The 14414-nt window shown below is 35.4% G+C and overlaps 1 non-coding gene across 1 annotated transcript; it reads right to left on the bottom strand.

Annotated features, from left to right (window-relative positions):
* Positions 1–5560: 5560 nt before the first annotated feature.
* On the bottom strand, positions 5561–5667 carry LOC128196828 (small nucleolar RNA R71). Its single transcript, XR_008249234.1, has one exon. It is a non-coding gene; the product is annotated as a small nucleolar RNA R71 (small nucleolar RNA).
* Positions 5668–14414: the final 8747 nt, after the last annotated feature.

Here is a 14414-nt window from a genome sequence, read left to right as displayed (position 1 = left end):
ATAGCTAATGCTTAAATTGTGGCAAACTACAAGTTTTAATCGATTACATTATATGTATAATCGATTAAAACTCGTGCCTTTCCTAACACCCGTTTGCTATCTGCTGTGATGAGTTTTGAGAAGAAAAAGTTTTCAAAATTGTCTAAGTGTAATACTTAACCGATTACACTGTTTACTTGATCGGTTAAGTCTGGTATTCTTTGAAACTGTTTTCTAGAGATTTTCTGACTGTCACAATGATCATAGTTTCAAATAATCTAACTTACAGTTTATGTTCAATCGATTACATTAATTTCTTAATCAGTTAAATCTGTTTCAATGTAATTCTGGTGTAACTCTGTTAAAAGTGTAACCGATTACATTACTTTTGTAATTAATTAAAAAGTGTCAAACATAAGAAAATTTATATAATGACGCATTGCACTCTGCATTAACAACTTTTGATCATTTGAACTTTTATATTTGGTATCAATGAGTCGAGAAAAGAACTGCAGGTGCACTGATTGCTCCAAGAATCAAGATACAAAAGATTTGTAGATTTTGAAGGATTCTTGAACGATAGCTTTGGACATTTATTGGTTGATCAACTACTGCATGTTAAGGTGTTTTATTTCCAGATCAGAACTTTGTTTTGCAATCAAGAGATTGTGGTTTCCCTGTGCGTGTTGTCAGGAAGAAGAACTTGGTGTTCTTGTGACTTTGAGAAGGGTCTCAAAGGGGTGGTGCAGAGAAGAGGATTGTTCTACAAGTGTGTTTTTACTATATTAGATTGGTGAGTTATAGAGGAGATTACATTTGAGAGGTGTTCTTTGTAAAGTCTTGCTGTAAAAACTCAAATCTTTATAGTGGAAGGTCTTTCAATATAAGGTTGATTGGAAGACTCTAGATGTAGGCATTGAGGTCGAACCAGTATAAAAAGTTGTGTTTGATTTTTATCCTTAAACTCATTTACTGCATTATTTTCATTATTGTGTTGTGTTAAAGATCATTCTAAAGATTTCCAAAAAGATAGAAAAGAAAGCATTTTTATTAAAATCCAATTCACCCCCACCCTCTTGGTGTTGAGAAACAAGGCATAACATTTCTTACAATTGGTATCAGAGTTGGTTTTTCGAAAATTGTTCGAAAACTAATCGATTAAGTTTTCTGTTAAATCCATTAATTTTGATCCTGATGGCCTCTATTTCTCAAACCTTTAGAGAAGGTGCTTCCACAAAAAGACCCCCTCTGTTTGTAGAAGAAAACTATCCCTTTTTGAAAATTAGAATGAGAATTTTCTTAGAATCTGTTGATACAGGTATTTGGGATGCTGTTATAAATGGACCTTGAGCCTACTAAAATTATTGATGGTAAAATTGTTTTGAAATTTTTTTCTGAGTGGAACCAGGATGAAAATAAAAGACCATAGTATGATATTAAGGATAGAAATATTATTTATTCTGCATTTACTATTAACGAGTTTTTTAGGGTATCAACATGTAAAAGTGCAAAATAAATGTGGGACGTTCTTGAGGTGACTCATGAAGGAACCGATGAGGTTAAGAGGGCCAGGAAGAATTCTCTCATTCAGGAGTATGAAATGTTTCGAATGAAGCCTGGAGAGAATATCTATGATGTCCGAAAGAGGTTCACACACATTGTAAATCATCTCATTGCATTAGGTAAGTCATTTGTGAAGGAAGAAATAAACATAAAGATCCTGAAGAGTCTGAATAGGAGCTGGCAACCTAAGGTGATTGTCATAGTTGAATCAAGGGATCTGACTACCATAAATATGGCTACACTGTTTGGCAAACTCAGGGAGCATGAATTAGAGCTTGGAAAATTGAGAGAGGAAACGAAATAGAAACATTCCATAGCTCTCAACATATCCAGCAAGAAAGCCTCAAGAAGCAATGATTCAGATGTTAATTCTGATGTAGAAGTGCCAGAAAAGGAAGTGTTTAACATGATGGTAAAGAAATTTACTATGTTTATGAAATCTAGAAACACTACATCTGATTTTGCAGGTATGTCAAGAGGAGGCAAAAGGAAAGGAAAGGTTGCTCCTCCCACCTATTATGAATGTGGAAAAGAGGGCCATATCAAATCTGATTGTCCAACCTTGAAGCAAAAGCAAAGAACTAAAGAAAATCTTAATCAGAACAGAAGAAAGAACAAGCAAAGAAATGCCTACATTGCATGGGAGGACTATGATTCAGGAGGTTCTTCAAGTGATGAAGATAACCAAAGCCTGGAGGAGGAGACAAATTTATGTCTCATGGCAGGATCTGTTAATTTAGAAAGCAGCAACAACAGTTTTGATGATGAGACTATAGAGGACAAATATTACCAGTTGTTGGATGCTTTTCAGGAACTTCATGTAGAGGCAATGAAGCTTCAATACAAGGTTAATAGATTAAACAATGAAAGAAAGGACTATGAATATAGAATTGAAAACCTTGTTAAAGATAATGATAAATTGAAAACTGATCTTGATAATGCTTTACAATCTGCTATGAATGTTAAATCTGAAACTAGAATTGTTGAACAAGATTGCAAAGAATGTCCTGCTTATCTGGAAAATATTAAGTATCTTATAAGCACACTTTCAAAATTTACTCTTGGTAAATCTAACCTAGAAGTTGTTCTAAGATCTCAAAGAAGAGTAATAAATAGCAAAGAATAGGTTACAAGGCTAAAAGTGAAAGAATTAACTCAAAGAAATTTACTGATTTGAGTAAACCTTCTACTGCTACCTGTTTCTATTGTAATTCAATTGGTCACACTATTAGATCTTGTTATTATAAGAAAGTTGGTGTTCCAAAGGGGAAGTTTAAATGGATTCCCAAAGAACCAACTACTGTGACTAACACAAGGCCCCAAGTTTATTTGGGTACCTACTTCTAAACCATTTAATGATTTTGCAGGAAAATAAATTGAGCTGGTGGCAGGCAAGGACTTAAGGAAGGATCATAGAGTAAAAAATCATAAATCTCTTGAGTATCGGTAACTGTTGCTTAATTCTGAAATTCATGCGTCATTCTTAATGTGTGATATGTATACTGATGTATGTGAATAATCTGTGTTTTTCTGAATTGAAATTGGATGAAAGATGTTTTCACGATTTTTAACCGATTGTATTAGTAATGTAATCGATTAAATTGTTCTCAATATTTCTCTATTTTACAAAAGTCTGAGACGGGTTTAGGTTTAATCGATTCAATAACTAATGAAATCAATTAATAGTCATTTTTAACTTCTACATATGTGTCACATTGTAATTAATCGATTGTTTATTTAGGGAAATCGATTGAAATGTTTTTGTCTAAAAATTTAAATTTTGGGTTTCCCTCCAAACACAATTTGTGAATCATTAACCCTAACCTAAGCAATCTGTTCTTCACACATCCTCTGCAAAACTTCACTCTCACTCTCTAAGTCTCTCTGTAATTCTTCACAATGACATCATCTTCTTCACAAAGAAAAAGGGTCAAGACTATTGCTCAGAAGAATTTGTATCGTGCTCCGAATCTTGAGGGTTGGATCAGTGACGATAACACTCAAACCAACTTCATTGACAATTGGAGATTGAGGAAACTCATTCCTCACAAGTATGTGAAATTCAATTTCTTCAGGAGAGAAGGTTTTGTATTTCAGAACTGGCTAAACAAACAAGGATTGAAGAAGATGATTGTTCTTTCTGTAGGGTGTGTTTTTACTATATTAGATTGGTGAGTTAGAGAGGAGATTACATTTGAGAGTTGTTCTCTGTAAAGCCTTGTTGTAAACACTCAAATCTTTATAGTAGAAGGTCTTTCAATCTAAGATTGATTGGAAGAGACTAGATGTAGGCATTGAGGCCGAATCAATATAAAAAGTTGTGTTTGTTTTCTATCCTTAAACTTATTTACTGCATTATTTTCATTATTGTGTTGAAGATCATTCTAAAGATTTCCAAAAAGATAAAAAAGAAAGCATTTTTATTGAAAATCAATTCACCTCCTATTATGGTTGAGAAATAAGGCATAACATTTCTTACATGAAAGTTTTTCAAGTGTACAAGAAAATTCATAGAAATGATATATAAAATACATATTCCTTATATAAGGAGTTTATGAGCATATGCTCTTTTAAGAGTTTATGAAAAATTATCTTTGCATGCAATACCATGTAAGACATGTGTGATTCATTATGTATCAACATGATTAGGGCTGGGCAAAAATAACTGATATGTACTGTACTGTAGTTAACTATACTATATTATACTAAAAATAACTGATCCATTTTTACTAAAACTTAAATATACTATTTTATGGTTCAGTTTTTAAAAACTGAACTTATAAGATTTTCAGTTCAGTTAACTGCTAGAACTGTTATCCATCCCTCTTTCATTTTCAATTTTTCAATTATTCCTAAAACGTGCCCTAGCTCGCGTGTTCCACCGTGAGAGAGAGCTTCAGCGAAATCTCGCATTGTTCACTGTGACGCTGTTAGCGAAGGAGAGCTTCAACGAAATCTCATAGTGATCCTATCGTGACTCTGCCCTAGCTTGCGTTTCAACGTTGTCGTCGAAAGAGAGCTCCAAAGATAACGCACGGCCGCTGCCACCGTGACCCTGTCGACAAAGGAGAGTTCCACCGCGGCCTTTACCTCTTTGTGTTGTGTCTCTGCCTGTGCTGCTGTACTTTCCTTAAACCAATCTTTTATGAATTTTTGTTAATATTCAGTTCCATGTTATGATTTTGTTTCTTATATGATTCTCTTAAACTAGGGTTGATTGGTGTGTGAACCATTTTAATCTTTCAGATATGATCCAAGTGTTTTCTGAGTTGCCAAGAAGGGATATCAATTTCATACAGCATAACAGTCAACTGGGTTGAAAACTGTGAGTGACATTGCTCCATTATTTGATTTTTCTACTTTAAGCCTTATTTTCTACATTTTCTACGCAGGAATGTTAACTATGAGTATCATATTTATTTTTTCTCTTTGCTTTCTTAACGAATTTGTTATTTCTTTGTGTATAAATGTTTTTTATGAAGCCAAATGTGAGAATTTTTTATAAGGCATTTTTTTTCACCTGTAATGTTCTTATGGTTAATAGGGTCATATTAATATTAACTTTTCTGCTTATTTTCACCTTTTCTATGGTTAATAAGTGATAGAAAGGAGTGAAGTATATTAAAACAGGCTTTATTCTTCTTCTTATGGTTACTACTGTTATGTAATGAAATCTTGTTATAATATTTTGGGAATGTAAAGGCATTTACTTTAGTCACTAACCTCAATCAAGTTCTTATCCACAATAAGCTTATTAAGAGTGATAGTTCCAGTTTTGTCACTGCAGAGAACATCCATCCCTGCCATTTCTTCAATGGCTGTCATTCTCTTGGTGATGGCTGATACCTTGAAAATTAATGGAGTTTCAGATGATGCAATTCGTTTGAGGCTTTTTCCCTTTTCTCTACGGGATAAAGCTAAAAACTGGCTACAATCACAACCTCAAGGAAGTATTTCTACATGGGAGGATATGGCTACAAAATTTGTAATCAAATACTTCCCTCCTTCCAAATCAGCGAAAATGAGGAATGCGATCACCTCCTTCGTGCAGCAAGACAATGAATCCTTATATGAGGCGTGGGAAAGATATAAGGAGCTAATGAGGAAATGTCCACATCATGCTTTACCTGAATGGTTGCAAGTGCAGACTTTCTATAATGGTCTTTCACCCACTTTTAAGGCAATGTTGGATGCAGCAAGTGGAGGATCATTCATTTTGAAAACACCAGAGGAAGCTTTGAAGACTCTTGAATTAATGGCAAACAACACAGTGAATATGCAGTTTGACCGTCAAAATAGAAAAGCTGGTGTGTTGGAGGTTAATACATTGGATGCTATCTTAGCCCAAAACAAGTTGTTAACACAACAGATTACAGATTTGACTCAGAAGATGGGAATTATGCAAGCGAATAATGTGAATACTAGATCTCCAGGGTGTGATTTTTGCGGAGGAATGCATCAAAATGGTGAATGTCAGGCAACTCACCAAGAGGTACACGTGAATGCAGTAGAACAACAACAAAACCAGTTATCTACCAACTTTAATGCTAATTGGAGGCCCCAACAACCTAGACCTTGGAGTAATCCAATCCAATCTAACCCACCAAGGCCTCAATATCAATATCAAGCTCAGCCCAACAATCAAGGAAACAAGATGTTTACGTTGGAAAATGCACTAGAGAAGTTAACTATGCAAACTTCTACCTTTGTGGAGCAGACTTCAAATTTCATGAGTGAGACAAGAACAAACTTCAAGAACCAGGAAGCTTCAATAAGAAATTTAGAGAACCAGATTGGTCAGCTTTCAAGACAACTCTCTGAAAGATCTCCTGGCACATTCCCTAGTGACACTATACCAAACCCAAGAGAGCAATGCAAGGCAATTCAATTGAGGAATGGAAGAGTGATAGAGAATGAAAAAAAAAGTGAGATGGAGGGAGAGAAAAAGAAAAGAGTGAAAGAAATAGTAGAAGAAAGTGCTGAAAAAGAAGTTGAGAGAAAATGTGAGGAAAAGGAAGAGGGAGAGAAAAATCAAGAGAGTGAGAAAAAGATGCGTGAGTATGTCCCTACCATTCCATTCCCTCAAAGGTTGAAGAAGCAAGAACAGACGAAGCAATTTGCAAGATTTCTTGATGTTTTTAAGAAGCTCCACATTAATATTCCATTTGCTGAAGCATTGGAACAAATGCCAAGTTATGCTAAATTTATGAAAGACTTGCTGTCAAAGAAGAGGAAGCTTCAAGATGATGAAACAATTATGCTCACAGAGGAGTGCAGTGCAATAATTCAGCAAAAAATTACCTCCCAAGTTGAAGGATCCAGGGAGCTTTGTCATTCCATGTGAGATTGGAAATATAATGGTGGGTAAGGCATTGTGTGACCTTGGAGCAAGTATCAACTTGATGCCTTTGTCCATTTTTAAAAGGTTGGGTATTGGTGAAGTAAAGCCCACTATGATAACTTTACAATTGGCAGACCGATCAATGACTTATCCGTATGGAATTGTGGAAGATGTTCTAGTAAAGGTGGATAAATTCATTTTCCCAGCTGATTTTGTGGTTCTTGACATGGAAGAAGATGCTAAAGTCCCAATTATATTGGGAAGACCATTCTTAGCAACAGGGAGAGCATTGATAGATGTTGAACAAGGACAGTTGATTTTAAGAGTGGCAGATGAAAAAGTCACATTTTCTATGACTGAAGCAGTGAAGCACAAACTTGACAGAGAGGACTGTTTCAAAGCTGAAATAATTGAGTCTCTTGTGTTGGAGGAGATAAAAGTCCATGTAAAGCAGAATCCATTAGAGAGAACTCTACTGTCAGGAATGGAAGCAAAGGAGTTGAAAAGAGGAAGTAATGAGGAAGAGGTATTGAACTGCGCTCAACAATTAGAAGTGCTGAAGCCAATATTCAATTCCACAAGAGGAATAGAAGATCTACACAAGGGTGAAAGTGGAGAAGTAGAAATGCCCAAGGTAGAATTAAAACAACTTCCTTCTCACCTGAAATACAAGTTCCTTGATGAGCAAAAGCTGAATCCAGTAATTGTGAGCAATGAGCTTTCCTCTACTGAAGAAGATAAACTCTTAAGGGTGCTGAGGGAGTATAAATCTGCCATTGGGTGGAAAATTGATGATTTGCAAGGTATTAGTCCTACTGTGTGCAGGCATAAAATTTATTTGGAAGAGGATTTCAAACCTGTGCGTCAACCACAAAGAAGGCTCAACCCAACTATGAAGGAAGTGGTAAGGAAAGAAGTCATTAAATTGCTAGATGCGGGAATTATCTACCCAATCTCTGATAGTGAGTGGGTGAGTCCAGTTCATGTTGTACCCAAGAAAGGAGGTATGACAGTGGTGACAAATGAAAACAATGAGCTCATTCCTACAAGAAAAGTAACAGGGTGGCGAATGTGCATAGATTACCGAAGACTGAATCAAGCCACAAGAAAAGACCACTTTCCACTTCCATTCATAGATCAAATGCTGGTGAAAAAGGAAGATCACTATTGCTTAGTCATGAGTGCTATCACAGGCTTGCAACCTCAACGTCTTCCAAATCCAGAGTTCACATTAGTGCGGGGTAAAGATAGATGGACCTTCTCTGCTTCTCAATGCCAAAATTCCCCTCCTCATGATCCAGGACCGTCATCTCACATACCTCCAGTTCCTCGGCCTTCTACGGTTGACACTCTTGCTCATATCCAGCAGTCCCTTACTGAACTCAAAGCACAACAAATCCTACATTATCAGGAGTTCATCCAATTTAGGGACAATCAAATTCTTCATCAGCAGAAGGTGGAACAACTCTTACAAGAAGTTCTCACCAAGCTCAACTCTAGTCATCACTAATCTTGTGAGTTTTAACCCCCTGTATTATTTTTTTTTACTTTCCATACATTGAGGACTTTGTGTTTGTATGTATGACATCTTACATTTTGCATTTGCATGTGCATTTAACGTTTATATGGAAATGTATCATTTTAGCTTTGCGTTCTATGTTTTGAACAATGATATTTTCTAAGCACATTGTGAATAGATTTCTGATTGCTTGTTGGGAAACTTCACACACTACACAGTGAGATTTGACACTAAGATACTAATGGAAGATAATATTTGGGGAAAAGATAGAAAATATTTTCTGTTAGGTTTCTATGGTGACACTCACTGCACTTGGTTACTGGAGAATTGTCTGTCCAATTTTAAATAAAAACTAAAAAAAAAAAAACAAAACAAAAATATTGAGTGAATAATTTGACACCCCTTTGAGACTATATGTTACTGGGGAAGAGACACTCCTTTGAGACTGAGTGTGGCAAGTAAAAGACAAAATGAGTGGAAGATCCATGCTTAGTTGGCAGGTAAGTGTTTTCTAAGTGAGGAACCTAATAGTAAATCTTTTTCAAGACACTAAAATGTCAAATATTATCTGCCTTAATGTCTTGTGTCATACCTCAATTCAGTAATTGCACTTAGGGTCCCAATCAGTTAGTCATTATGCTTGAAGTTTTGTGAAGTATGGGCTTGAGGAATATCATTGTTTGAACTGAACTTGAAATGAGATGGTATGTTTCCATTTAGGTTTTATATCATTCTGTGTGCATAATCATTCTGTGTTAGTTGAATTCTCTTTGCTTGAGGACAAGCAAATGTCTAAGCATGGGGTATTTTGATGTGTGAGTAAATGTAATTGCATTCATGTCTTAGTTTAGGTCATTTGCATGCATAATTGCATTCATTGAAGGATTTAGTCATGGATTATCTTTGTTTCGGATCATACATTGGCATTTTGTGTTTTTATTGTAGATTGATGATTCTAAGTGCCAAAATCACAATTTGGGAAGAATTGATGTACAAGATACCAAGATGAAACCAGAGAGTTCAACAACCAAGCTGTGAACAGTCTCACAACCTGTGGATGTTGCTTCTAAATGGAGTTGCAAAACAGAAAGTTCAACAACTATGCTGTGAAAGTTCCCACAACCTGTAGAGTAATCTGTGGATTCACGTAAGAAAACAGAATTAAAGCAGAGAAGAACACAGGCAGAGTGGGGAGTTTTCCATGGGCTGTGAAAGTTTCCAGGAGCAGTTATTGAGCAGTTATTGATCTCTTTTATGACTGATTTAAAGAGATTAAATTAAAGGAAAATTGGAGGAAGTTAGGGAAAAGGAAAACCACTCTCCTAAAAAGGAGGAATTTGTGGAAATGATGGGAGAGGAATGAACAACACGTGGAAGGGGGATACAAAAAGGGGATTCACGTACAACAAAGGGCTCTTCTTCTTCATCTTCTTCTTGGAGCTTTTGGCTGCAACTTTGTGTGGAACTTTTTGCTTTTTGATTTTTCTTTTCCATTATGCAGAACTAAATTTCCTTTTGTTAGTGGATTGATGTAGTGCTTTGGATTATATTTTCTGAACCTTTTTCAATTGATGTTAAGTTCATTTTAATTATCCCAGTGTTCTATTTATGTTTTAATGTCTATTCTATGAGCAGTTTCACAGTTGGGAGATTGGGAATTGCTTGCGTTTATAAATAGAACAGATTAGATACTGTTACAATTGGGAAATTGGGCAGGACTAGTTAGTTTGAATTGAGATATGATTGTTTTTCATGATCTTGTTGAATTTGTAATTGGCCTAAGGGTTTGGGGATTCAAATTCAAGGGATACGTTTGCCTACTAAGGGATTAGGGGTAAACAAGCTCTAAATAAACTCAAGGGGATAATTATAATTTACACATCGATTGAAAAGGGGAGGAAATTATATGAAAAGGTATGAAATCAATTCTCTAACATTGTTTATATCATTTGAATTTCCATCACTTGTTTATGGTCATCATTTCACTGGATAAATTTCATCACTCAAAATTAAGTAAGTTAGTAAACTGGTACTCAACTCATTCAATCCCAGAGGACGATATTTTGTTACTACAATTACGATTGGTACACTTGCCAAACGTACATCAAGTTTCTGGCGCCGCTGCCGGGGATTGATTTTAGTACGTTTGGCAAGTGTACCAATCGTAATTGTAGTAACAAAATATCGTCCTCTGGGATTGAATGAGTTGAGTACCAGTTTACTAACTTACTTAATTTTGAGTGATGAAATTTATCCAGTGAAATGATGAACATAAACAAGTGATGGAAATTCAAATGATATAAACAATGTCAGAGAATTGATTTCATACCTTTTCATATAATTTCCTCCCCTTTTCAATCGATGTATAAATTATAATTATCCCCTTGAGTTTATTTAGAGCTTGTTTACCCCTAATCCCTTAGTAGGCAAACGTATCCCTTGAATTTGAATCCCCAATCCCTTAGGCCAATTACAAATTCAACAAGATCATGAAAAACAATCATATCTCAATTCAAACTAACTAGTCCTGCCCAATTTCCCAATTGTGACAGTATCTAATCTGTTCTATTTATAAACGCAAGCAATTCCCAATCTCTCAATTGTGAAACTGCTCATAGAATAGACATTAAAACATAAATAGAACACTGGGATAATTAAAATGAACTTAACATCAATTGAAAAAGGTTCAGAAAATATAATCCAAAGCACTACATCAATCCACTAACAAAAGGAAATTTAGTTCTGCATAATGGAAAAGAAAAATCAAAAAGCAAAAAGTTCCACACAAAGTTGCAGCCAAAAGCTCCAAGAAGAAGATGAAGAAGAAGAGCCCTTTGTTGTACGTGAATCCCCTTTTTGTATCCCCCTTCCAGGTGTTGTTCATTCCTCTCCCATCATTTCCACAAATTCCTCCTTTTTAGGAGAGTGGTTTTCCTTTTCCCTAACTTCCTCCAATTTTCCTTTAATTTAATCTCTTTAAATCAGTCATAAAAGAGATCAATAACTGCTCAATAACTGCTCCTGGAAACTTTCACAGCCCATGGAAAACTCCCCACTCTGCCTGTGTTCTTCTCTGCTTTAATTCTGTTTTCTTACGTGAATCCACAGATTACTCTACAGGTTGTGGGAACTTTCACAGCATAGTTGTTGAACTTTCTGTTTTGCAACTCCATTTAGAAGCAACATCCACAGGTTGTGAGACTGTTCACAGCTTGGTTGTTGAACTCTCTGGTTTCATCTTGGTATCTTGTACATCAATTCTTCCCAAATTGTGATTTTGGCACTTAGAATCATCAATCTACAATAAAAACACAAAATGCCAATGTATGATCCGAAACAAAGATAATCCATGACTAAATCCTTCAATGAATGCAATTATGCATGCAAATGACCTAAACTAAGACATGAATGCAATTACATTTACTCACACATCAATGGCTCCTTGTTCGGACAAACGATGAGACCCAATTACCATGGTCACAGACAAGACAGTAGGCATGGCAATTGGAATACCACCAATGAGAAGCACCAATAAGTTATCAATGCCATCTCTATAAGACCTATGCTGGATGGGGTACATGACAATGATCTCTATCATCCAAATTAACTACTGAGGAAGCCACATTTCGTGACATACAGGTGCAATGAAATCTGACTTTTTCTTCAGTTGATCGGTTATAAGCATATGTACTAAATGGTTTCTTTTCTTTTGCCTATTATGCTTCATTGTTGTCTATTAAAGATATTGATGCAAAACCATTATTCAACTGGATGTTAGTTTTCTGTCTTTTGTATCTTGTACAGTTTAGTGCCTATATGTACTAGGCTTGTATTCTCTGTTTCTAGTCAAGTGAAATAATATACAAGATCAATCTTTGTTTATCTTCTTATCTTCTCTTCATATCGTTTTCTGATATGGTATCAAGGGCTAGAATTTGATCTGCAATGGTCAATTCAAGCTCGCACCCATCTGTTTCCCAATTTTTTATGAATTCCATAGCAGAAAAACTTGATGATTCCAATTACCTCCATTGGAAGCAGAGTTTAAGGCCTTATTTGCATTCATAATTTTATTCTTCTAGCTGATGTTTCTAGTTATCTCTCATGTGATTTACTTTCGTTTCACCTTAGATACTTGATCAAATTCTTAGTTAAGGTTTTAATTTCATTTTATAGGTTTCAATACTTGGAAGCTGGGTTAGTTTAGATAGATGATTCTGACAGTTGATAATATAGGTTTTAAGATGTGATTTTAGATTTTATGCTTGAATTTCTTAGATGATTCTAATAGTTGATAACCTGCACTTCTTCATATATTTTTAGTTTTAAAAGATTAGACCATTAAATCATAGATAGTAATTTGAACTCTTAATTAATGTAGTGACGTGAATGTCAGAAACGGTAGAAACCCTCACACCAAATACTTCTAGAATGGATCATTTACCTCCTTGTATCGATTCATCGTCAACTGAGAATAGTAAAGGTCGATCAGATGTGTGGGGACATTTTACTAAACAAGAACCTTATTCTCAGAAGAAGGCTAAATGCAATTATTGTGGTGATTTGATTAAATATTCGGGTGGAACAAGCGGGATGAGGAATCATTTGAAGAGATGCAAAGAAAATCCTAATAGAGAAGCATTCAAAAGGCAAAAGCTTTTATCATCAACTACAGAAGTTAGTGTTAGCCATTCACCAACTATTTCTAAATTTGACCAAAATGCATCTCGAATGAAGTTGGTGAAGATGTTTGTGAAGTCCGAGCTTCCTTTTCGATTTGTGGAAAATGAGGACTTCCGTGACTTTGTATGGTCCTTGCAACCACGATTTGAAGTCTCATCCCGTACTACATTGAGGCGTGAAATATGGGAACTCTATGAAGAGGAAAAATCAAAGTTGAAAATGTTTCTGTCAAAGCAATGTGAGAGGGTTTGTTTAACTACAGACACATGGACTTCAATCCAAAACCTAAATTACATGAATTTAACAGCTCACTTTATTGATAATGATTGGAAACTTCAAAAGAAAATTTTGAACTTTTCTCAAACAACGGGACATTCAGGGGAGCTCATTGCTAAACATGTTGAGGCTTGTTTGAATAATTGGGAGTTGAAGCGAGTCCTTAGTATCACCGTGGATAATGCTACGGCAAATGATGTTGGGGTCCAGTACCTCAAAAGAAGGATGTTATCATGGAATTGTCTTGTATTAAAGGGAGAATATGTTCATATGCGTTGTTGTGCTCATATATTGAGTTTGATTGTGAAGGAGGGCTTAAAAGAGATCAAAGATTCGATTTCAAAAATCCGAAGTGCAGTTAAATATGTAAAATCTTCTCCCGCTAGATTTGCTAGATTCAAGGCATGTGTTGAACAAGAGGGAATTTCTTATAAAGGTATTGTTTGTCTTGATGTTGAAACCAGGTGGAATTCAACTTACTTAATGTTAGAGGCAAGCTTGAAGTACAAAGATGCTTTTGTCTTGCTAGATATGCAAGATAAGAAATTTGGTATTGAAATGGCCAAAAGTAATGGTGGTGTGCCATTAGAAGAGGATTGGGAATATGCGAGGTCTATTCTACCATTTTTAAAGATGTTTTATGACTCTACCCTACACATTTCTGGTTCTTCTTATGTCATCAGTCATATGTATATGAAGGAGGTGTTTGGAATTGGTAAAAGAATTCGACAATATTCTGATAGTAGTGATGTGAGCATAAAATTGATGGCAATGAGGATGAAGGGCAAGTATGAAAAATATTAGGGAAATCCTAATGGAATTAATATTTTATTATTGATTGCTGTTGTGCTTGACCCTAGGAGTAAGTTGGATTTTGTTAATTACTTCATTGACTACCTATTTGAATCTACTAGTATGGCTAGTGGATTGAAATTAAAATTATTGTCATCCTTAAAATCACTATATGAACAATATCAAGGTATTGAGGAAGGTTCTCAAAGTAGCCAACAAGAATCTCAACTAGATGATGATGATGATGATCCTCATGGCATG

The sequence above is a fragment of the Vigna angularis genome, chromosome 5 (assembly GCF_016808095.1).
Source record: "Vigna angularis cultivar LongXiaoDou No.4 chromosome 5, ASM1680809v1, whole genome shotgun sequence".
In the NCBI taxonomy this organism is placed as follows: Eukaryota; Viridiplantae; Streptophyta; class Magnoliopsida; order Fabales; family Fabaceae; genus Vigna; species Vigna angularis.
Note: the sequence above shows the minus strand (reverse complement) of the source record. Positions and strands in the feature narration are given on the sequence as shown.